Below are 24,598 nucleotides of genomic sequence, written 5' to 3' on the forward strand. Positions count from 1 at the left end.
TATTTTGTTTCTTCTGCCTTTGGATCCCTGACTAGGCTCAGGATTCTAAATTCCATCATTCTTCATCATCCATCCTTTCGTTATCGACTCGAGACGACTTTACTCGAACGAGCGTTACAGAGCCGTGCGTGACGCCTCAGTGTCAATCAATTTGCCCAAAAACAACAATACAATACTAATACACTTGTTTTAAGTTTGTAAATATGTAAGTAAATGAGGTTTGAATATTGATCATTTGAATAGGTAGTTAGGTACCTACGGATCTACAAATAACAAACGTTATTCATACATTGTGGTTTGGTTGGCTTATGCTGGAATGTGCCGATTTGAATCTGCGACAGTTCGTATACAACCAGTAACCACTGGTATATAAAGACACCCAACCAAACACCACAAAGTACAAATTACAATATTGTTGACTTATGACTAGCCGTTAGTCAGTTCATTATCATTCTTCGCGCGGTAAACGCGTCTACATTCGAAATTTAAATCGGAACGGAGAAAAGGCGCGTAAAAATTTCCGAGCGAAAATGTAATGGCGTTGGTTGTTTAATTTTTAATCATTATTTTCGACTAGATTTGTCATTGGTCGGTCGTGTCAAGAAGTTAAGGATATATATAAGAAAAAAATAAAACAAAGTGCAAGTAAATAAACAAGTAAGTTAATGTTTTCTTAACCTATAAGTATTTAATTTTTAATATAATACTAAAGTTTCTTTTTTTAATTTATTTTTCATTAGGGGTCAATGTATTTTATAAAATTATTGCATTTATAAGTATGTCGACTTTTTGGTAGATTTTTCATAAACAACTTTTACATTTGTTGGCAAAATAAAGATTAACTGTACTTCATAATATTATTCAGCATATTTTACTACCTACCCGGCTGTAAAGACTCGAACAAGGATTGGTCCGCGTAAAAAAAAAAATTTTTTATTTTTATTTTCTCTTACTTTAATTTTGTATTTTTGTAAAATGGAGGGTGTTACCTACATTACCATATTTTTTTCCAGAAACTGAAAGAGGATTATGCCTATACTCGCGTAAAATGCGTAAATTGTTTTTGAATATTTCTGTTTTGTTTTGAGCTGATTTCCCGTTCCCAATGCTCCTAATAAATGTACTAAATTCATTCATACAGAGGTAAATTAAGCAATTAGTTTTTTCCAGTAAACTCACTGAAGTCATTCTGTTGATCACGTAAATTGATAAATTTTTACAAATGAAATATTTCACTTCATGTGTTACGGTTTGACCTTGTGGCTTCATGGGTTATTTAAAAAAAAACAACACACACACATAGCCGTGGAAAACTATGCATTGTTAGGAACATTGATCCGGACGATCGAATCAGCAACCCTTTACTTGAAAGACAAACAAATATGGCACTCGACCGACGAGCAGTTTTTTATGGAAGATAATAAACGAGCGTACATTCAAGTCACCTGATGGTATGTCATCGCCGCACTCTCTTGTAACTCCTCTGAGTGACAAGAGCATTGCCGACGAAAAGCGTCATATAAACGTAATTTTAATCGAAAACCAAAAACATAAGTACCTTAGTGACGGGCTAAACTTAAACCGAAGGATTAAAAGGCATAAGAATGCATAATTTTTTTTTTCTCAAAATTCATGACTTTAGAATTCTTTTTGATGTCATTTCTAACATACTAGATACTACTCCGTGAATAAATGCATCAATTTAGTTCCATATATTTATTGTCGCTGCAGCTGTTCACCATTGTCAGGAAGATATCAATTATATTTAGCTCGAAATAAGAAAAAGAGTTGCGATGAAAGTGTCGCAATGTGCTCGTTAAGTGCTCATTCAGTTGAGATCTGTTTTCATTACATTCTTCAATGATGATATAATTTAAACATAAATTGTTGCATCAAAATCATGTCTGTACACTCAATATTAAAAAAAAAACAATATATACGCATAATTTGTTGTTATCTGTTTTTTCTGGCCATTAGAATTCGGTGCCGCTGAGGATTCTTGAAAAACCCAACATTCTGAGCGGCATTGCAATTCTCTCGTTAATTTAAAACATAACATGTTAAGTCTCATAAATAAACCTAGTAGTTTCGCTAGCTACAGCGCCCTTCAAACCGAAACACAATAACGCTTTCACAGACAGCAGGAAAAGACGTCGCCGATACTCAACTAGCCGTGCAAAGAAGCCGACCACTCGTAAAAGAGACTTAGTTATTTTGTGCGTTTGTGCGTGCTAATCACCGAAACGGAAAACTTAATTGATTTTAATGCGGTCTTCGCTAATGTAATTTAGCAAGTTTTCTAAAAATATTCTGTGTTTATTTAATTGCAATCGATTCATAAAGAAAAAAGTTAAGTTCATTAAAATATTACGCTGATATCTACGCTTATAAAGTCTAATAAAGTAAGTTGACTTCTCAAAAGACTAAAAGCGTTTTCAGATTAGGGTATTTTTTGCGCGAATACATTCGTTTCATTATACACGCGAAAACGCACGATAAATTTCACGCTTCGAAAAACCGGACTTACATAACCGACATTATTCCGGCGCATTCACTCGAACCGGTAGTGGTGATTCAGTATCAACATTGATTCTGAAGGAGAAACATTACAATTTGCGTTGTTTACTCGCTGTCGGCTGACAAGACGAAAAAGATGCTGCGTGTCTGTAATAATTGATTCGAGATAGACCAGTCAGTTTAATACACCAAGAGTAAGCCATGACCTACAAAGTGATTCTAAACAATTCAAAAATTACTTTATTTATGTTGAGCATATACTAGCGAGTCGACACTTGTTCGTACGGCGTTTGTATCAAAAGGCGTTCTTAACGCTTCAACAAGAGCTCCCATAAACGAGCTCCTACTTTTGCGCGTTTAAACCGCTGGTCTGAAACCGTCATAACCTATCAGACAGTCTGTAATTTAATTATGATTATCGTCACATATTTAAAAAATATTGTAAATAGATATAGTTTAACGCGCCTTTTCACTTAGTGCGATATTTTATGTTTCTCATGAGTTTTGATTCACATAGCATCTTATGACTCAAAGTGACGAGTCTCAGAATTTTGGGTTCAATCAAAAATAATGAATGGGACTGCATTGTAGGCGGACGTGTCAGTTACCTGGAAAACGTCTTGGTCATCTAGACACTAATAAATAAAACAGTTCAAATGCAAACTCACACAGGAAGGGACCCGCACTTACTTTATAATAATCATAAGAATCTACCAAACTCTATCGGCCTTAAAAATAAACTTGGTATAAAGTTATACCTGAGAATAAGCCAAGAATTATCAAAATGTTTGCAAATAGACATTTTGCTTATCATTGGTTTTTACCTTGTTTATTGGGACTTGATTGGGACGTATTTATATTATTATTATGACCCATACAGCCGAATGGTTAGTGACTCTGACTACTAAGCTAGAGGTCCTGGTGTCGAATCCCGGTAGGTGCAATCATCTATATGATGAATATGGATGTTTTTTTTCGATTCATGGATGTTTATATGTATGTATGTATGTTTAAGTAAGTATATTGTGTTAAATATATACTTGTCTTGTACCCATAGTACAGGCTATGCCTAGTTTTGGGCAAAATAATTTGTGTGTGTCAATAATAATATAATATTATATTATTATTATATTCGGACGTATGACTCTTCCCGCGTTTATTTGCAAGGCTGCTTGACATTCGGATAACTTCAGAATTATCATTGTATTGATAGTGTTGTCAGCGATAATGTCAACATTTTATATATTCTTTGCTTATTCAACAGGTATAAATTTATTCCAATTTTATTTGTAAGGCCGTATGACTATATCTTGGGTTCGAATCTCCAAGGTAACGTCTTAAGTTAAAGTAAAACATTGTTAGGCGTTGTAATGGGCAGAAGTGATCACCTTATTTTATGTGATCACTTCATTTCAACCTAATCCATTGATAGCAAACATAAAAATAGACACGCCAACCAATCGTCGAAACCCGTTATGATGAAGAGAAGATTAAACATTTAAATCTTCATTTTCTCACGTGTGTTATTCTAAGTAATTGCCACGCAGGTGTGAAAGATAGCAGAGCCTAGCATTATTCATGTGTAAACATCGACTAGAGGAGTTAATTCGCAAAAACTATGCGCTAGCCTCATAGAGTAATTAACTACGGAGATGGCATTGATCGATGTTCTAATTTGTATATGTGCTAATTGAAAAACTAAAAAGAACAGTGTATATAATTACAATTATAATATATAAGTCACTCTGGTAAGTATTGCTCCGACTCAAACCAACTTATCCAAAAGATCGTTACATAGCCGATCGTAACAGCTCAGTTTCGTTTACTATCCAAATAACAAAGTACTCTGCGCGCCTTTAGACGTTTTTACTTCATGTTAGTTATTTGGAATTGTTTATTATATGCGATTTTAATTGTATCCACGAGCCTACGAGTTGGTAACGCCATATTTCAGATGTCGATTCAATTTAGTATACTTATCAAATGAGAGAAAAAGTTAATCTAATGTATCAACTGTCTGTCTTATATCCTGTTTTATTCACACAGTGATAGCAAAATGCGCTTCAATGTGGATAATCGTATGTGACTATTTCGTTTCTTGAGCTATCATCTCCTGTCCGATAAATACTCTAAGTTATTCTCCACAATGTTAAATCATATAAATTATTTATGGGTGCGATAAATAATTTATTTTGCACGCGATAAACGAATACCTATGCTTGAATTCGTGGGTTAGCTAATACTCGTATTTTATAATACATTTGTTCCGTTAACTAGCGGAGGCGTACGAATTATCGCAGTTTCCCCGGAGTTATTATAATAGATTCCCCGCAAATTAAAATATCAATAATACTTTCGTAACAATACTGATTGCAATTTTTTTATATAAGAGAGTACAATCGGGCAAAAGGCTCGCGTGATAGGGTGTCATGAGGCAACCACCCATGGACATCCGCAACTCCAGGAGCCAAGGGTTTGCGGGCCTTTAAGTTGGGAGTATGCTCCATTCTTGAAGGTCCCTAAGTCGTATGAGTTAGGCATAACAGCAGCCCGTAGTTGTATCCACAAATTGGCTGTACGAGTCAAGAAGTTTCTTGAAAAACGCGCGGTTGTGATATCTCTATTTATCTCTTCGATCAATTTATCTATCATAAATACACATCTGTCTATATTCCAACATGGTATTCCTTTATTTGTATTGTATTCCATATTATTTAAGTATCTTTTCTGAAATGTAAATCTAAGGTTTCTGGAGTCTGAGCGCTGATAGCTGTGATATAGTCCGAGAGAGGCTTTTACCAATGGAAGGCTCCTTTGCACAGGATGCCGGCTAGATTATGGGTAGCAAAACGGCGCCTATTCTGCCGTGAAGCAGCAATGTGTAAGATTTATTGTATTTCGGTTGGAAGGGCGCCGTAGCTAGTAAAATTACTGGGCAAATGAGACTTAGCATCTTATGTCTCAAGGTGACGAGCGCAGTTGTAGTGCCGGTCAAATTTTTTGGGCCTTTCAAGAATCCTGATCGGCACTGCATTGTTATGTGCAGGGCGCATCAATTACCATCAGCTGAACATCCTGCTCGTCTCGTTCCTTATTTTCATAAAAAAAAGAGTCTAATGCAACTATTAGACTAGTCGATGTAATAATATTAAAATATTTATTATCTTATATAAAAAAATTATTATAATATTATAATCCGGACATTAACTCTACCATGGGTAAAATAAAAGAAATGTAAATAAAAGTACCAATTCAATTAATATTAACAACCTATTTTTTGCAACTCGACTCTACCTGTAACCCTATTTTGTGTGAAAATACCCTGGGTTCTAGCCCAGTGCGAGTTTTATACACAGTCTTTGAATGTCTTTGCAAGTATGTGTAGGTTTCCTCACGTTATTTTCTTTCACCGTAAGAAGTTGTTGCTTCAGCGTTGAATTAAAGTATGAATTCCAAAAAAGAAAACACTTTTTCGACGTGAATCCAACCAGCACCTCCCGGATGCAGAGCAACGGCACAAACCATTGCACCACCAAAGCTCTTAGTTCTATTTATTAGAAATAAGTATAAAATTTAAATTTAAACATGTTTATTCAAAATAGGATTTAAAATCTTATACATATACTTTCTATCTTATCTACCTATGATCCTAATTTAATGTACATCAAAAACTACCACCGATTCTAAATAGTACACCTGACACCTGAGAAGAACTGGCGCAAGAAACTCAGAGGGCTGTTTTGCTTTCGTATTCGCGTCCATATTGTTTTTTTAAGTTATTTTCTAAAATCTCAAACTTCTTAGAAAAACTGACGTAACTCATGAACTAGTATCATATGACAGAAGCTCATAAGAATACTAATGCCATGGTAACTTTAGATGTTTTATGATTTAGCAACGCTCGCTCGAACCTGATTTGTTTGCATAATGCCTTCGCATAGATATAAACACTGATTAACTTTAAGCTCTACACAAAAAACTGGCAACGAGCAGTTTAGTATATGGGTCTATCCGCGTTTTGTGCTGACAACTTCTTAATTTGCATACCGATGTCTTTAAACTAGTTGAATAAAAAAAGTAACGCAATTATTTTTGCTGTTTTATTCGTTCTCGAAAATATCAACGCAAGAATGTCATATGGCTATTGTATATATAACATTTATACGTTAGTATCTACAACGAAAACTTGATGAATATTTAGTAAGAATATTACGAGTGCAAGACGTAGCATTGTCACGCACACTAATATTCCTGGTCTGTTATTTATCAGTTTTCTAACAGCAAGAGATCAATCTAGATGTATAAATAATCTAAGGTTAAGGTTTATAAGAACAAGAAGCACAAAAGGCTTAATTGTATTTAATATGTATTAAGTAAATCACACATTTTATATATTCTTATTTATAATAATAATAATAATAAGACATTTATTTCAGATCAGATCCATATCTCTATTTAGTAATGTTTTACTTAAAAACTAATGTTAGTAGGTAAATCGAAATTATTTTATATTGGTGTGAAACTACTTTTTTTTACTACTGAAGTGCCTTTGTAAAAGGGGGGACTCCCACCGATCTGCAAAAACACTCAGAATAGTGTTGATGCTGCCGCGGACTCGAGTTAGCAGAGATGTGCATCTTTTTCGTATAATGGCTGTGAAACCATCAATGGACGCCTCCGTGAACATCCCTGATGCACTACAACGCCATGGCAGCCTCAGTACCCTGAGTGCATTATGATAATACACACGTAGATCACTGTATTCCCTCTGCGTGTAGGTAGCTCACAGGCTGCAGGTGTAGAAAGATTGGCAATATGCCGTAAAAAGTGTAATATTTTATATTTTAACAAAGTTAAAAACACATACGGACTAAGAAAATATTGTTACATATAGTAAATTATCAGATCTGGAATTGGCAATGGGACTAATCTGGAGTTCTCTCTCAAACGAAGAAATCAATTCAATCGAAAAAAAATTCAATAATAAATCTACCTAATTGATACTTTTTTTCTGTAGTATTCGCTTAGATCTCAGTCAGAAATGGACGCCAATAAATATTGACTTTGTAATTCAAAGTGCAGTATAATGTAATGTATGGTTTTAGCCAAACCTATTTATTGAACGGAAAAATCCAGCGCTAGCAGAGACTTGTTTTGGCAAAACTGTCATTTAGAGAACTATAACTACATAGTTCTAGTAGTAAATAGTGCTTCTATATTATGCTAATGAGTTGTAAATCACAAAATATGACGATTAAGTCCATTAGATATGAAGAACTTCAAACACATATCTATGCAAATATCAGTATCATTTTTATGTGCATATTCCTGAGTACCTAGCAAGAAAAGAAACCAGTATCAAATACGTAAATCTAATACAAAATATTGTTGTAACTTTTGAGAATTTCATTTATTAATTTACCTGGAGATGTGGAGCATAAATCCTCATAGGTTTCTTCTCTGGCTATTAAATCTGAAGGGACACTTATCCAAAAGCCTCAGTGAATCTAGTTTGTGCAGGTTCTGTCAAGAGATCACCCTAAATGTTCTACTGGACTGTAAGGCTATTGCAAGTGTGCAAGGTGGACTTCTGACGATTCTAAGCCTCTTAAGGGCAGTAAGCGTCAAAGCCGTGTAAATCATAGAAAAACTCGAACTGAGAAAAGGAAAGCTAAAACGCTATGTGGTAACGTCGACTTCCAAATCAAAGAACAATCTTGCTTAAAATTCAGGCCTAAAATGTTAATCCCTTTTTGGCTGTCACATCATATTTATATGTATTAATTAAATCTTTTTAAGGGCTGTGGATTATGTTTAAATAAATAAGCATCTGAGCACACCCAGGGGGCACGCCACCACGATCTACTAATTAAAATGTTGCATATTTTTTTTGAAATAAAGCCTTTTAGATTGAATTGAATTGAAACCAGAGGACACGCATAGAGTTACTAGAGAAAATAAGAGATATAGAATAGAAAGACCGAAACAAAAAGTGACACACACAAATTATTTAGTCGTTCCATATATTTTATAAGTTCGTGTTAAAATAGGCCTCCAAAGTAGAACATTTTAGTTAGAAGCAATGCAAAAGAACGCAACAAAAGATAAGCATTTAAAGAAATTAAGTACAGTAACGTGCCGTGGTTACAGAATTAGATAATTAGCTAAATGGTGAGGCAATTAACAAAACGGGACAATAGCAGTGACAGTAGGCCTTATTTCTCTTAATTATTTGTTAATGATCATATATTATGAAAAGCATAAGATACTCGTAATGTCGAGTCTAGAGTAGGACGTACGGCCTTACAAATAAACTTGGCATAAACTTATTCCTGAGAATACAAAAAGAATATGCAAAATGTTTACAAATAGACATTTGGCTTATGATGTTTTTATTTATTTGCAAGGCTTGACACTCGGAAAGCTTCAGAATTATCATAGTATTGATAGTGTTGTCAGCGATAATGTCAACATTTTGGATATTCTTGGATTATTTTTATGTATTACATTAAACGATATTTATTTGTAAGGCCGTTAGAATTTACTTTAACGAATTTTTAATGAAAAATCAATGGACCGAAGCAAGATTTTGACAAGTGAACCCGTGTGAAAATATTATTTTAATTTTTTTTTTCACAATCACAAACCATCAAAGGTTCATAGGTATATAGTGTAAGTTTAATAAAACGGAAAAACCAAATTTACGCATTAAAATTAATGCTACCTATTTTGTATATGGTGACCTTTTCCATCCCTCAATATAATGCTGACAGATTGTTACGAAAACAATTTGGACATAAGTTAAGTATATTAATTGGTCACAGTACCATAATAAATACTCACGTCACAAATAATTATTTCCTTGTCTTCTTATTTGACCATTAATCAATTATTGATATCTTGGAGAGACAAATGGCACCAATGCACTGTAATGTCGGTGTCTTTTTTGTTCTACACTTTTATGTTACGTCATATTACGGCAAATGGTGATGATAGGGGAGTATAATCTAGTGTCAGATAGTGAAGTCCACGCATAATATAAAATATTGCAAGAGACCTGACGGTATGAGTTTGATTCCATGAAAGATGGGTTGGGTGCTGGTATGGGATGCAACCTGTTCTGACACGCTGGCTCCGAATATGATTTTGTCCCAATCGGTGTCGAGACTCTTGGTCCGTGGGTTCCTAGTGCTATAAGGATTTTTAAAGAAAAAAGCAAATAGGTTAGTCGACATCACATGAGACCGAAGAGCTGGCAGCTACCACGGACAAAGAATTAGTCTAGCTATTCAATTCGGGAACGCTGCCAGTATCTTCGAAACCTTGCCTAAAGGGACTCCTTTTAATAATATATTTTAGTTATTATATTATATTTTTTATGGTTTTAGGTTCATTGTTCTAGTATATATATATTTTTTATTTCTTTATAAATAAATATAAGTTTTTAATATCCTACCTGTTTATATAAACATTCGTATGTCTACAAGTGACGCCATTGAAAGGAATAACAATTAGTGGGATAGTATCGTTACTTGCATGCATATAATCATGTTTCCATACACAACACTAACATAATAAATTACTTATGGCCATATTCCTTACTCAATTACAATTCTAAATCGGCGAGCCGAGCTTGATATTTTAAACTGTTTCTAAATTTTAGCATTTCAATAACCGATCAACAGAATTTTTTTGTCCTATTAACTATGAAATGACATGTAATCATATCATTATCAACATCAGCCGGAAGACGTCCACTGCTGGACAAAGGCCTTCTCTAAATATCGCCATGATGATCGGTCCTGCGCTGCCCTCATCCAGCGTATTGTTTTTATTTATTATGTCTGTCCGTCGAGCGATCTATTTTTATTTTTAGCTCGACATATTTGGATTCTAATTTATCTTAGATTAGATATCGCATATTAAAAGCAGCTATAAATCTTCAAAGTTCAAGACCGGTTCACCCCAAGCAAAGTATAATCAAATAATCCTACAGAAGTGAGTTAAGCGAATGAACTACAATTTATGTTCATAATGCGTTCATTATTGAAATAATCCTCACATCGTATGCTCTGAACGCGGCCATTGTGTGTTCCCTGTAACGTATTATCGTAGATCTGAAGCCATCACAAATGCCCTTTGTTGCACACAATACATATTATATCTAGCTCATTTACAATGCGGGCTCATCAAGGATAATTTCAAGTTGATTGTTAACAAAAGCAGGATATTCAGAATCAGCATAACAAGCAGTATACTGTAACTAGGATAAACTTGCTTGCCTTATTGGGTTATTGGCAAAATTTTTAAAGAATGGACAGCTGCGAGTCTGTTCTGTCATCAGGAGCTATTCTGTACTGGAGAATTAACAAGGCCTAGATTAAGGATTGGTCCTCGCTGCGCTCCAACTAGACCTCGCTGCGTCCTCTACCCTCTGAGGTAGTCCTCAGAACAATAGCTTTTTTATAACGGCAACTATTACATGCTTGTGGGCATCTTGACACTCAATGGCATCTTTCAGAGTTTTTTAACATACGCTTCGTGTTATTTTACATTGAAATTAATAAAATACAAAATACTTACTGATGGTAATGTGAGCCCAGTGTCTTTTTTATTTCTTGTATTTTTATACAAAGATTTACTTTAATAAACAAGAAAAGTAGAGTTTCCGATTGTGGACTCTGACATGACGCATGGACCTGCCCCACGACTCCGCCACAACAACCTTGACGGTAAGTTGCGAACACTTGTCAATGTTCACTTCAAAAAAATTGTCCTCCTATCCTAAAGCAAAAATGCAGTTCACGTAATAATTTGTCATCTCTTCAAACCGTTTTTAACGAACCGTGTTTATAGTGAAGTGATATCAAGGTCATGGAAATTTATAATCAATGCAGAATCATAGTCTTAGCGCGGCGGTCGATAACCTTTACGATTTCAACTTATCTTTTACGTAATACATATTATGCTTAAGGCGAAGCTGTTATTAGCACAATTACGTCATCTAGTTGCGAAGTTATCCATACCGTTTACTATAGTGGGCATTAAATTGATTCATACTCAAATGTAGTACCAGGGTCGGTAGTCAGGTTTTTACCAGTGGGAGGCTGCTTTGCTCAGGATGCCGGCTAGTTCATTGCTACTGCAACGGTCGGTAAACACGGCCTCTTTTACTGCCATGAAGCACTAATGTGTAGGCGCCGTAGCTAGTGAAATTACTGGGCAAATGAGCACTTGACATCTTATGACTCAAGGTGGCAACTGTGCCGCTCAAAATTTTTGAGTTTTTCAAGAATCCCTGAGAAGCACTGCATTGTAAATTGCAGAGCGTATCGATAACCATCAGCTGAACGTCCTACTCGTCTCATTCCTTATTGTCAGAAAAAAAGTCATTGGCACTTTCAAATAAATTATAATTCTTTGATGGAATCCTAGCTAGCTTGTCGCAGAGCATTTTGAATTTCGGTCATTAAACTTGTGCCTATTGCTTACTTTTATAATTACTTTGATTAAACATACTTAAACGGCTTTACAATTAAAGTTGGTATAAAGTTATGACTGAGAATAAAACAAAAATAAAGTGTTTACAAATAGATTTTACTTATGATTGGTTTATTTTTTTTATGCAAGTGATCCAGCCATTCACAGAACACTGGGTCTCCGACATATCATTAGGGAGAAAGTGTGGTGATCGATTTGATGTATGTAAGGCCCTCGCCTTCGCCTCAATCCGACAAACTGCCTTTTTCTCGCCCCAGTGATTAATGTACTGTTTTAGTAGTACTAGTTAAGAACCACCATCATTATCCTCTTTATAATTTACTATTTGTATCGTAAGCTTTCTTTGTCCAAGAGGCTTTAATATATTTTTTGTATTTGTGCTTAGTGAATTCTAGCAATTCAAGTCAATTCAAAACTATTTAAGTTTGTCGTATAGAAGTTTTGCTACTTCATCGTCCAACGCATTATGGCTTTGCAAAACCATGCATGCAGCTCAGACACTTATAAATGACAATAATTCCTTTACGAACGTGCAAATATAGGACGCGCTGTGTGCGGCAAATGGCCTGTAGGCCTCTGAAATAATAATAAGGCGTTCTCATATCAAGGCATACCAAGTTATCGTTTTGCAATTTTTTGAAGCGCTGAGCACTTTTTTTGTGGATATTTAATGATACTGAGCCGTAATGCTCGGCTACGTAGCGCTAGTAAAGGGAGACTCGCTATATATTTCATATGATTACCTGTCTTAGGTGAAGTTTTCTCTTTCAACTTTGACAAGCGAGCGTACGGGTGATACCTTAACAGTAAGTCATAGCTGCCGCACATACTCTATTGAGGAAAAAAGAAGAAAAAACTATGTATATATGAAATAATATATATTGTTTATACATGACTCATATATTGTATGCAGCGCCTTACAAACTAATTTGTTATGTATATTACAGTCATTGTAAAATACTCTAAGTATTTGATTGAAAAGAGTGGCCGTTGAATTTCTTATATGTTCTTCTCACGAGCTCAACTTTTTGCGAACATATGGTAAATTCAGTAATTTAAACGAAATATTTGAAGTGATGATTCAAATGCGCATAGTTTTAGTCTAATTGAATAAAGTTTATTTGACTTTGACTTTGAAAAACCCTTTTTCCTGCTGCTTAATTCCAATATCATACTTTTACTTCTTATACAACCCTGCTCTTTTCTTTCTCCACAGTGCGATGTGTTGGGAACTTTCTATAACCAAAGCATGAATTTCCATGTCATAAAGATACGTGTATTCCAAAAGGCGTGAATACCCGCCCTAACGGCAACCATATAGATTACTAGCTAATACCCGCGACTTCGTCCGCGTAGATAATGGTTTAATAAAATAATAAGCAAGTGTGGAATTGAAGATTATCTCATCTCCTATTCCAGTTTCGGTTCCCGTTTTCGCTCCCATTCCCAACATATTATATGAATCTTATTTCGAGGAAGATTGCTTTTTTTTTATAGAACAGGAGGACAAACGAGCGTACGGGTCACCTGGTGTTAAGTGATCACCGTCGCCCACATTCTCTTGCAACACCAGAGGAATCACAAGAGCGTTGCCGGCCTTTAAGGAAGGTGTACGCGCTTTTTTTTAAGGTACCCATGTCGTATCGTCCCGGAAACACCGCACAAGGAAGCTCATTCTACAGATTAGTAGTACGAGGAAGAAAGCTCCTTGAAAACCGCACTGTGGAGGACTGTCACACATCCAGATGGTGGGGATGATATCCTAATTTGTGGCGTGTCGTGCGAAGGTGGAATTCGGCGGCAGGAATCAGGTTAAACAGCTCTTCGGAACACTCCCCGTGATAAATGCGGTAGAAGACACACAATGCCAAGTGATCCAGCCGTTCACAGAGCACTGGGTCCCCGACAACTCGAGCTGCTCTGCGTTGCACGCGGTCAAATGGATCGAGCAGATACTGGGGTGCGCCAGACCAGAGATGACAGCAATACTCCATGTGTGGCCGGACCTGCGCTTTGTAGAGTGCTAGAATGTGGGCCGGCTTGAAGTATTGCCGTGCTCTATTAATGACCCCCAGCTTCTTCGAAGCCAATTTGGCTTTGCCCTCCAGATGGCCACGGAATTGGCAATCGCTCGAGATTTCGAGACCCAGTATTCCGATACTAGGCGAACCTTTAAGGGAAGTGCTGTCGAAGAGCGGTGATACGGCAAATGGGGTTTTTTTAGTGGTAAACGCGCAAACTTGAGTCTTCTGGGGGTTAAATTGAACAAGGTTCAATTTACCCCATTCCGCGACCTTCTCGAGAGAGGACTCGATAGAAGACACAAGTTTCTCCCGGCACTGGTCGACGATTTCCCGAGAGAGACCTGCATGGCCCGTGTATACGGCATCACCAGTGCTGTCGTCTGCATAGCAATGTATGTTGGAGGTGTCCACCATATCATTGATATGCAGAAGAAACAGCGTGGGAGATAGCACACAGCCTTGGGGCACTCCATCGTTCACGGGCTTTGGAATCGAGCAATAACCGTCGACAACGACCTGTATGCTGCGCCCAGTGAGGAAGCTGGAGGTCTACTTGCATAAGCTCTCGGGAAGCTCAAATGATGGAAGTTTTGAGAGGAGCGCCTTGTGCCATACACGATCAAAGGCCTTCGCTATATCCAGGCTTACTGCCAGGCCTTCCCCCTTGCTTTCAATAGCCGCCGTCCATCTATGTGTTAGGTATACCAGAAGATCGCCAATCGACTGACCATGGCGAATGCCGTACTGCCGGTCGTTGATCAACTGGTGACCCTCAAGGTATACCGAGAGATGGCGGTTAATTATGCTCTCCATGATTTTGGAAAGCAGGGAGGTAATCGCTACAGGTTTGTAGTTTGCTGGATCCGAGCTGTCTCCTTTTTTTGGATCGGATGGACAAGGCCTGACTTCCATGAGTCAGGGACTACGCCTTTCGAATAAGAGTGCCGGAATCAACGCGTTAGCACCGGCGTCAACTCAGGGGCACACGTTCTAAGCACGATTGGAGAAATGCCATCCGGCCCGCTCGACTTTGTGACGTCCAACGAAAACAGAGCTCCCCGAACAGGCATGGAGCTCTGACACCGCGGGATGGTCGGCGGTGTTTTTCCGTTGTCGTCAAGAGTCGAGTTGGAGGCAAAAAGAGTGCACACAGGAGATCGGCTTTCTCTTTTGCCGTATGGGCCAGGGTGTCATTCCTCATGTGCAACGGCGGCATGGACGGCTAGTTGAAGTTACCAAGAGCAGCTTTCGACAACGACCAGAACTTGCATGTTCCGGTCGGGTAACTGGAAAGCTGCTCCCCAATTTTGACGACGTGCTTCGATTTCGCACGGGCAATTTGCCGCTTAAAAATCTGGAGGCACGGTTATATTTCCTCTTCAGAACTTTGCAGTTCGGATCCTTTGAGCCCAGCGCCGCAACCCAAGTTCGATACGCCTGTTTTTTGCAGTCAAATGCTGCTTTAACTGACGCATCGAAACAGGGCTGTGATCTGCCACCGATGGCCGACCAAGCTCTGTAGTACCGCTACAGAGCTTGGTATAAAAATATCCATGCCCTGCAGTATCACATCAGCTACTGCAACGTCGCAGGCACTCTGATCATCCGAAGGGAAACCATCCTTGCCCCAAGGGTAGGATGCAAAAAAGGAACGCATCCTATCCCAATCTCAACTTGTAGTGCGAAACGCGGCGGGTCGCTAGTGGTCTGCGACGTTGGCGTCGGATTGGCACTACACTCCTGACCAGGCAATGGTCGGACGTTCCGAGAGGGGCGATGACCTGGAAACTATCGGGATGTGTACTCAAAAGAAGATCTAATAAGGACGATATTTGGCTATCCACATCCGGGAGCCGCGTTGGCGACTCAACCAATTGGGACAGACCATACGCCAATGCAAAATTATGCACAGATTGCCCTACGTAGTCTGTGGTACGTGATCCAAGCCATTCGGCACTGTGCCCGTTGAAATCACCCAAGACTACGATTTCAGCGGAGGGGATCTGTGCAAAGCACGTCGTCAAATGCCGCTTGAACGCAGCCCATGACGTGATGCGTTTCTGCGTTACCACTATGGGACCTGTAGACACACGCATAGATGCGGACGCGGTCCTCTAAATCTACGCGGAGCCAGAGAGTAGACAGGTCCCTACCCTCAAAATTGCCGAGACGGCGACAGCAGATATCCTCCCTAACGTACACACATACCCCGGCATTAGGCAAAAAATTATGCTCAATTTTGTACCCGGGGTACATTAAATATGACGTATCGCTAGGTCGAGATATCTGCGTCTCCGTAAGGAAACACAAGGCCGGCTGCGCCGCCTCAAGGTGGTGGTGGACGGCGTTTAAATTGGAGTGAATTCCCCTGATGTTACAGAAGTCTACATTAAGCGTGGAGCGGGGTGCCGTGGTGTTGCTGCCCTGTTTGTCCTGTGAAATGCGCGGTGCTGTGCCCTCCCCAGAATACGAGGGGCAGCCCGAGCGCGAATGCTCGGGGAGGGATTCTCCGGCTCTGGTAGAGCCGGTACCCTCCTGGGGCAATACCTTCTTAGGACCGCTCTCATATTTTTGTTGGGGGGTGATGTGGAGGGGGAGGGGGGGAAGGGATGGCCTCCGGTCCTCGACACTAACCCATGCGAAACATAGCGGCACTAGGCCGCTATTTCAGGCCGGTATTCTGTGCGATTGTGCTGACGTCATAAGACGGCAGCGTGACTCTCCCACTTTCAATAAGCCCGTAGTCGCCTCTTACGACACCCTTGGGCCTGGGACTACCCTATTCTTTTTACGCCCCGGGGAAGGGGTATAGCTATAGGTCATCGACGTGAATTTCAGTTTTTCATAAATCCCGTGTAATGTAGCCTATGTCCTTTTGCAACCTCTAGTCTACCGCTGTACAAAATTTAATGAAAATCGGTTCAGTAGCTCCGGCGTTAAAGCGTAACTTACAAACATATATTCACATTTATAATATTAGTAGACTTTTTACTTCTTATGACGCTGTGATTTAAAATTATGCACGTATGTTCTGTATAGCATTGTGGAGCGATGTTTTGCAAGAACGACATATCTGTACTGTACCCGCTTTGCACTAAATAGTCGTAATCGGACCAAAGAATTCCTCGCAATGGCATATCTTTGTGAATTTTATGCTAATTTTTATACATAAATGACTGCTCTTTTCGCTTTTCATATACATTAGTCACGTCGCCTGCAAAGGTGCAAGGTATGACTTTTTCTTTAATTTGTGGTATAATATCATTTTAGTTTTTAGTGTCCGTTCAATCCCTGTTGTCCAAACGTCCAAGAAAAATTAGTGTAACCGTCTTATAACACTTTTATTTATTATTGTAAACACTCTTGTATGTTCAACAATTTGTATGTCACTTTGTGTTAGTGAGAGTGTATTGCTCGAAATATACATAGGTTAATTGTCAAACTTAATTTTTTTTCGATGTTTCACAGCTGTCACAGTTCGTCTAGACGTGTGATGATCTAAGATGTTTATATATATTCACTGTTATTTAAGTACAGTTACATTTGTAACATCACAATAGATGACTGTTTAATTCCAATGTAGCTGTGTACATTTTGTGAAAAAAATAATTTTAAAGAAAAATAATTTTGAATAATTATTGGACAACCCTTAAATGATTTTTAAAAGAGCACTCAATTGTATAGTTTTTTGCCGATTCTTCTCAACATAAGCAAGTTGTGTTATTGTATTTTAGTTGAAGACTATTAAGATACTATAAGATATAAGATTTAAGCAAATCAAAATATTTGACTTTATCTTATGTGCACTTTGAACACCCAATAATAGATATTTATAATATTATCATATCACTTGCTCAGTACATATTATTTGTCACTCGTCAGAAACCTGACTAAAATCTTTATCATAACTCTTAAAATAAGACTTATCTTGAGAAATTTTAACAATTAATTCACTTTCCTCTAGATAATTCTAATATCATTCTATTTATATATCTACATATCGTATATTAATATTAATTATGATAATAAATTAACAACTCTTTACGTCGTTTCGTTTACTCGGTACTATAAATATATAAGTTGAAAAATTTGTAAAAATATTTAGTTCATTTACAAACAAGAATATAAACTTAAATGGCATTATATTATGTGATTCAAACAAGCTATTTTTGTAAATATTCTGCCTCCTTCACTCGACAAATTTAATTAATTCACCAAAATATGATAACATGGATCTAAGCTAAGCCCGCATAATTAGTATTACTTCCTCACTTATAATTATTATTTCCCGTCTCCTTGAGGATTCGAATGGAGAATCTAACTAAGTCCGTTAACTTACTTAATAGCTTAAATGCGAAAAAATGCATTAGTCTTTGTTTCAATAAAATCAGGTGAGTAGTTTTGATATTACGATTATTTTGCGTTTCCGCATATTAAAATTGTTCATATGGAGCTAGATGCCCGCGTGACGTCATAACATCGCACGCTGCTATGAATGAGTGTAGTGTAGTGACGACCCAGCGGTGAACGACCCCGCTCAGCAGCGTCTAGCTACACAACTTAATATTAACTTGGTCGTGTCCAAAATTATTTTCACCTATTTGTTTTGTTTTTAGTAGACCATTTATGTTGTAAAGTAAAAGTCATAAATCTTAATTTTAATATATAGTACAGTATTTTATTTCGATTTGGGATCCACAATTATTTTTATTTCCAATATTTGTTTTGTATGGACATAATATTTTCTATAAGAGAATTTTTTGACGCGCGGTTAGGCAGTTGTGCTGTGAAACAATTTCACTATAACAACAGGCAGCATATTTTACGAAATAATTCATAATGTTATTTATTTATTAAATATTTTTGACAAATTCATAAAAAAAAATATTATGTACAGAACAACGTGTGTCGAGTCAGCTAGAATAATATATAAATTCAGTGTCCTGATGTTTGTTTCCAGTGAACTCCTAAACTAATGAACGGATTTAGTGGGAATTACTTCATGGAGTGCAGTTTAGTCCAACTTGAGAGATAGGATAGTATTTATTACGATAAATAATACCATAATTATTTTCAATATTATTGACAAATTCATAAAAAAAAAACAGTATTTTATTTATTATGTACAGAGCAACGTTTGTCGGGTCAGCTATTTGATAGTATATTTCATTTCAGAGATTCTACAGTATTTCTATTTATTTATGTATGGTTAGTTCGCAGCGTAAATAATGAATATGGCAACCTAATTCTTGGAGTTAAATGAAGTTAACTTTTAATTAGTTAATAATATGATATAATCCGGTATTTTATTATCAAACCGGATACTTATTCAAGTAACTTGAAGTAGTTTTACAATTGTAGTTATTCCGGTTTTAAGAATAATTCTGCAATTTATTTATTTTAATTGAATGTAAAAACAAGTACAAAATCATATTAACACAGTTATATCTAATTTAATTCGTTTGTTTCTGCTTTTAATCCGGGTTCAAGGTTCATTAAATTTTGGACAATCTAATGTTTATCTTAATTTTAGACTTTTAGACTGATGTCTATAGGGCGTACTTAGACGTTGCTCAGAGTTTACTCTTAAACTAGTAAAACTTGGCTGAGTGAGAGGCCTAGCATATTATTTGATTTCGTTTATATCGTCCGGTGAACATTTTGTAGTAATAGTGTTAAAATATACATTGTCTGTATTTTATTTGTATAAGTAAATTGTATACCCAGTGAATATATAAACTGTACATTAATTTATACATTTTAAATTTATTTAAGATAAGATAAGATCATTTATTTGTAGTCATGGGTATACATAGATGTTACAAATCACAATAAAAGTTCTCCATTCCTTGCCCGCATGCTATGGCGTACAAATATCTACTAACAAGTCAAACAAATATATATATATACACAATGACAGTTATTTGATATACATATCAATAATTGAATATTTTGAAATAACATATAATAATTGAAATTGGTAAAAAGTAATTAAATTAAGTGAAATGATATTTAAAAAAATGTTAATTGAGTGTTGTATCTGAAAAGACGTCTTTTATGGAATAGTACGATTTTATGAGTAGGAGATTAAATAGTTTTTTTTAAACACGTCAACTTAAGTTCTGTGATATGTGTAGGTATCTTGTTAAATTTAGTTCTTATTTTTGTGATTGTTTTATTTATATGTCAGCTCTTCACGACGGACATAGGATTATCTAGTTCAGATATTATTTATAGCTTACAATTGCTGACCCGGCAAACGTTGTTTTGCCAAATAAATTGAGTACCCCACACCCGGTGATTACATGAATTTTCTGTGTAATGAATTGACTGAAAAAACGGAATTATTTGTATTGCAAATACATATTATTCGGTATGTCTTCGTCAAAAAAAAATTGGATTCGGGTAAGTAATCACCAACATATCATATACTAAAACCTTCTCCGGAACACGTTGTATCTTATGGTATAATTTTAATCCGATCGGTTCAGTAGTTTTCGCAGTATAACTAAACAAAAAAACCGGCTATCCTTATATTAGTATAGGTAAGCTAGACTTGTAATTTTACATAATATAATTTTTACACTCACAATGCTTTTTAATGTGTTTGCTTATAATATATTGTCAGAAAGATTACGAAAAAATAACTGCCTATTTAACATTACAAATAGAAATCCTGCTTTAAAATAATTATCCTTGTCCTACCAACATATCGTATATTTTATTCGACTCGGTATAGAGACAATGATTCTTTGTCTGTTAGCCGATAATTTTCTTCCATATATAGAGTTTATTAATGGGCAGATAAAGATTGCGCAAAAGCAGCTAGAATCACTTTCGACGCATGCGCTGTACACTACTTTCAATCAATTGAACATTCCATCAAGAATAAGAATGGTCACACTTGTTGAATACACGACACATTGATTACTTCCATCTTTTCTTTTGTCGTTTCCGTTCAAGGCTTGGAAACTGAAAAAATTTAAACCAATTAACGTTTAAGTACACAGAGAACTTTTTATTCAATTTTATTTTTACCTTTACCCTTTTTATGATAAAGATTTTGTTTAGACCTGTCAGAACTTATACATATTATAGTTCCAACTGGGTTAAATTGATTATGAATAAATCTAGTGCTAAGTTCTAGTAACACTTTGTCCATTCATGGGTTAAATAAAAAGTGCCACAGATAATATCATAAGTATGTAATTACTTTGAAGCTAAGTGTCATATTATAATAATAAGTCCTCAGTATCTCACAGTCAGCCTAGCAAAACTCTCTAAGAAAAAAGGGATTCACTTTTGATTCACTCGATTGTATGAAACGTGCAGTCATTGATAGATTGAATGAGGACGGCTATAATCTCGTAAAAAACGGAGATATCCGTAATCGGCTTGTATAGAACTAGAGCAATTTATTATTGTAAGTGTATACCGCCTCCCCCACTGCATCATATTAACAATTTCAATATAGAATGGAGGAGGTACTATCAAAACTTAGCAAAACCAGCAAGTCAATTATAGTGTGTGGAGATTTTAATATAAACTTGCTCGAACCTTCGGCCTATTGTACTACTAGCCTTAAAAATTTATTTCAAAGTTTTAATTTGTTCAATGTAGTTTGGGAACCTACTAGAATCACTTGTACAACAGCAACCTGTTTAGATAATATTTTTACAAATATTACTATTACTAGTAAACTCATAATTAATAATCTTCAGTACGACCATAGTGGGCAACTTATAAAGGTATATATACACTCTCTAATGTCTCCCTTATTTTTGTAAAAGGGAACAAGTATGATTTTTCTCCATGCGTCTGGCATTTCCTCAGTTGTAAGGATATTATTAAACAAATTAGTTAGCCAGACTTCCCCACCTGCCTTCAGGGACGTCCACAGTTCGGCTGGTATGTCATCAGGCCCGCAGGCTTTGTGGTTTTTCATTTTCAGAATGGCCTTTTTGACTTCCGTGATGGTATTTGATTTACGGGTCCCTGTATTCTTGGTTCTTCGATTTCAGCCTGTCTGGGAAATTCCTCATTCAGAAGTATATGGTAATACTCGTACCACCTTTTACAAATATCTTTATCAGGTGTGAGTAGCTTGCCTTTGCTGTCCTTGATGTATTTTGTAGTCCTAAAATCCTTCGTGTTATTATGCCTGTGTTTAGCTATTTTATATATCTCTGTACCTGAAGCTATGTCTAGTTATAGATAAAGATCCAACTCTGCCTTTTCCTTCTCAATCGCAACTGATCTTCTTGCATTCTTTTTCGCCTCTTTGTATTCTAGCTTACCCTGCTCTGAGCCACTCTCTTGCCATTGCTTGAACAGGCGTTTCTTTTCGGATACAGTGGCTTTGGTGTTGTTGTTACACCATTTGGAATCTTTCTCGTTATGCAGGGGACCTTTGGAAATACCCAGTATAGTTTTTGCTTGGGTTATACATACATCATGTAATTTAGACCAGTTTACTGTGGGAGAGTCGTGTGATGTAGGAATCATTATGTTAATACTCATGGACTTTAAGTTCCCACCATTTAATCCTCTTTACTCTCGGTATTTTATATTTAATTTGTTGTTTTAGTTTTAAAGCAGCTAATAGTAGTCTATGTTGTGGTGTTAATGGTTCATCTGGAATAACTTTGCAATCTTTAATTTGTTTGAGATTCCTTTTATCCGACAGTATATTATCAATTTGTGTTTTAGACTTTCCACTTTTATAGGTAATGAGGTGTTCCTCTTTTTTTTGAAAAAATGTGTTTACTACCGCTAGATTTAGAGACGCTGCAAATTCTAGTATTGTGGTTCCTTCTTTGTTTTGCGTTCCATAACCATAACCCCCATAATGACCCTCATACCCATCTGCGTCACTACCCACATGTCCGTTAAGATCTCCGCAGATAATTCTTTGCTCAGTTATACGTAAAGCATTCAGGTGTGTACACAATTCTTCCCAGAAGTCATGTTTGTCTGTTTCGGGACAGCCCACCTGGGGCGCGTAAACACAAACAATGTTGAGGCAGGTTTGGTTCTCCAAGGCTAGTTTTACAAACATGATACGGTCACTCGCTCTGGTTATTTCTATTACCTTTTGGCTTAGATTTTGATCTAGGATAATCCCAACCCCATTTTTTCCATCCCAACCCCAGTGAAGAATTTAAAATATATGTAAAAAAATACTACAAGCTCTTTAAAGTAGTTTGTCATGAAGCGAAAACACGTTTCATTGCAGATAAAATTAAAAACAGTAATAATAAAGTAAAAGCGACTTGGAGTGTTATTAACAATGAAACTGGTAGATCGAATTGCCGTAACACCTCTATCTGTTTAAATATTATTAATCGCTTTTTTTTTTGATAGGAGGAAATACGGTTACGTATTTACGCCCCGGAACGGAGCGTAATATGTCGGACTCGAGCGTCCGCGTAAGCGGACACCCCATACCGACTAAAACCTCCTCTGTGCTGTTAGCAGCCCTGGCTTTCACAGCGAAGTAGGACGTGGGCCGTGGAGGCCGCAAAGACTACGCAACAACAGTCGCGGGGCGTCTCCTAAGGAGACTCGAACCTCAGACCGACTGTGTGCTTGTGGGAAGGAGGAGGATGAAAATGAAGATGAAAGATGAAAAGGTGATAAGAACACACTCGCCGGCGAGTGTGGTGATTTTTTGTGTAATGTATGTAAGTGTGTATGTATGTGTTTATGATTTTATTTATGTGTGTTTGTATGTATGTACGTAGTGTAAATGTTTGTGTGCATGTATGTTTGTGTTTGTGTCTGTTTGTGGAGTGTGTTTGTGATTGTGTAAGTGGTGTATGTCAGTCCGTCAGTCAGTCCGTGTGTGAGTGAGTGTAGTGAAGCGTTTACAGGACGAGGACTAACGTCTCGTCGGGTATCAAAACAATGTGTGGTGTATCTAGGGTGCGGGCCGCTGGCCATCGTCAGAGCGACGAGTGCCAGTGGTTTGCGGTGGTTGACCGCGCCTACGCCTGCGAAGGCGGTGTGTGCGTGTCTGTGTCGGTGTTTGTGTGGGTGTCGCGTTCGCGATGGTGATGTCGTCATCCGGGTCTACCGTTACGTGTCTGTGACGTCTTATTGGGTTGAGACTATGGTGAAGGGGGGTGTACCCGCATGCCTTCCTAACCAAGATGTTGGGATGGTTAGGCGCCTTGTCAAAGAAGCGTCGCGAGATCTCTTTAAAGTGTTGAGCTATCGTCGGAAGCTCTAGGTCGCGGTGAAGGTCAACGTTTCGGATGAACCACGGGGCTCCGGTTGCCATGTGCGTGAATTTATTTTGAACTACTTGCAAACGACGTAAGTAGCTCGGTCGGGTGTGCGCGAAAACGACGCTTGCGTATGACAGTATGGGCCGTACGATGGTTTTGTACAGCGTCACTTTGTGTTTGAGCGGAAGTTTGCTTCGCCCACACACAAGTGGATAAAGGCGACTGAGGACAAATCGGGCTCTATTGCATACCGTATCAATATGTTTCTTGAAGTTCATATTGCTGTTGAACGTGACTCCTAAGTATTTGTAATCCTTCACCCACGGT

The 24,598-nt window shown here is 37.2% G+C and overlaps 1 protein-coding gene across 2 annotated transcripts in view; it reads left to right on the top strand.

Annotated features, from left to right (window-relative positions):
- Positions 1-447: 447 nt before the first annotated feature.
- LOC126975938 (beta-glucuronidase) overlaps positions 448-24,598 on the top strand; it is a 58,964-nt gene continuing 34,813 nt past the window's right edge. The window contains exon 1 of one of the 2 annotated variants that reach the window (XM_050824055.1): positions 448-657. The gene's annotated coding sequence lies outside the window, so the exon portion shown is untranslated. Of the gene's footprint in view, positions 658-17,257; positions 17,272-24,598 lie in introns of those variants that run through there. The other variant, XM_050824056.1, reaches the window with a different exon arrangement.

This window comes from Leptidea sinapis, chromosome 38 (assembly GCF_905404315.1).
Source record: "Leptidea sinapis chromosome 38, ilLepSina1.1, whole genome shotgun sequence".
Taxonomy (NCBI): Eukaryota; Metazoa; Arthropoda; class Insecta; order Lepidoptera; family Pieridae; genus Leptidea; species Leptidea sinapis.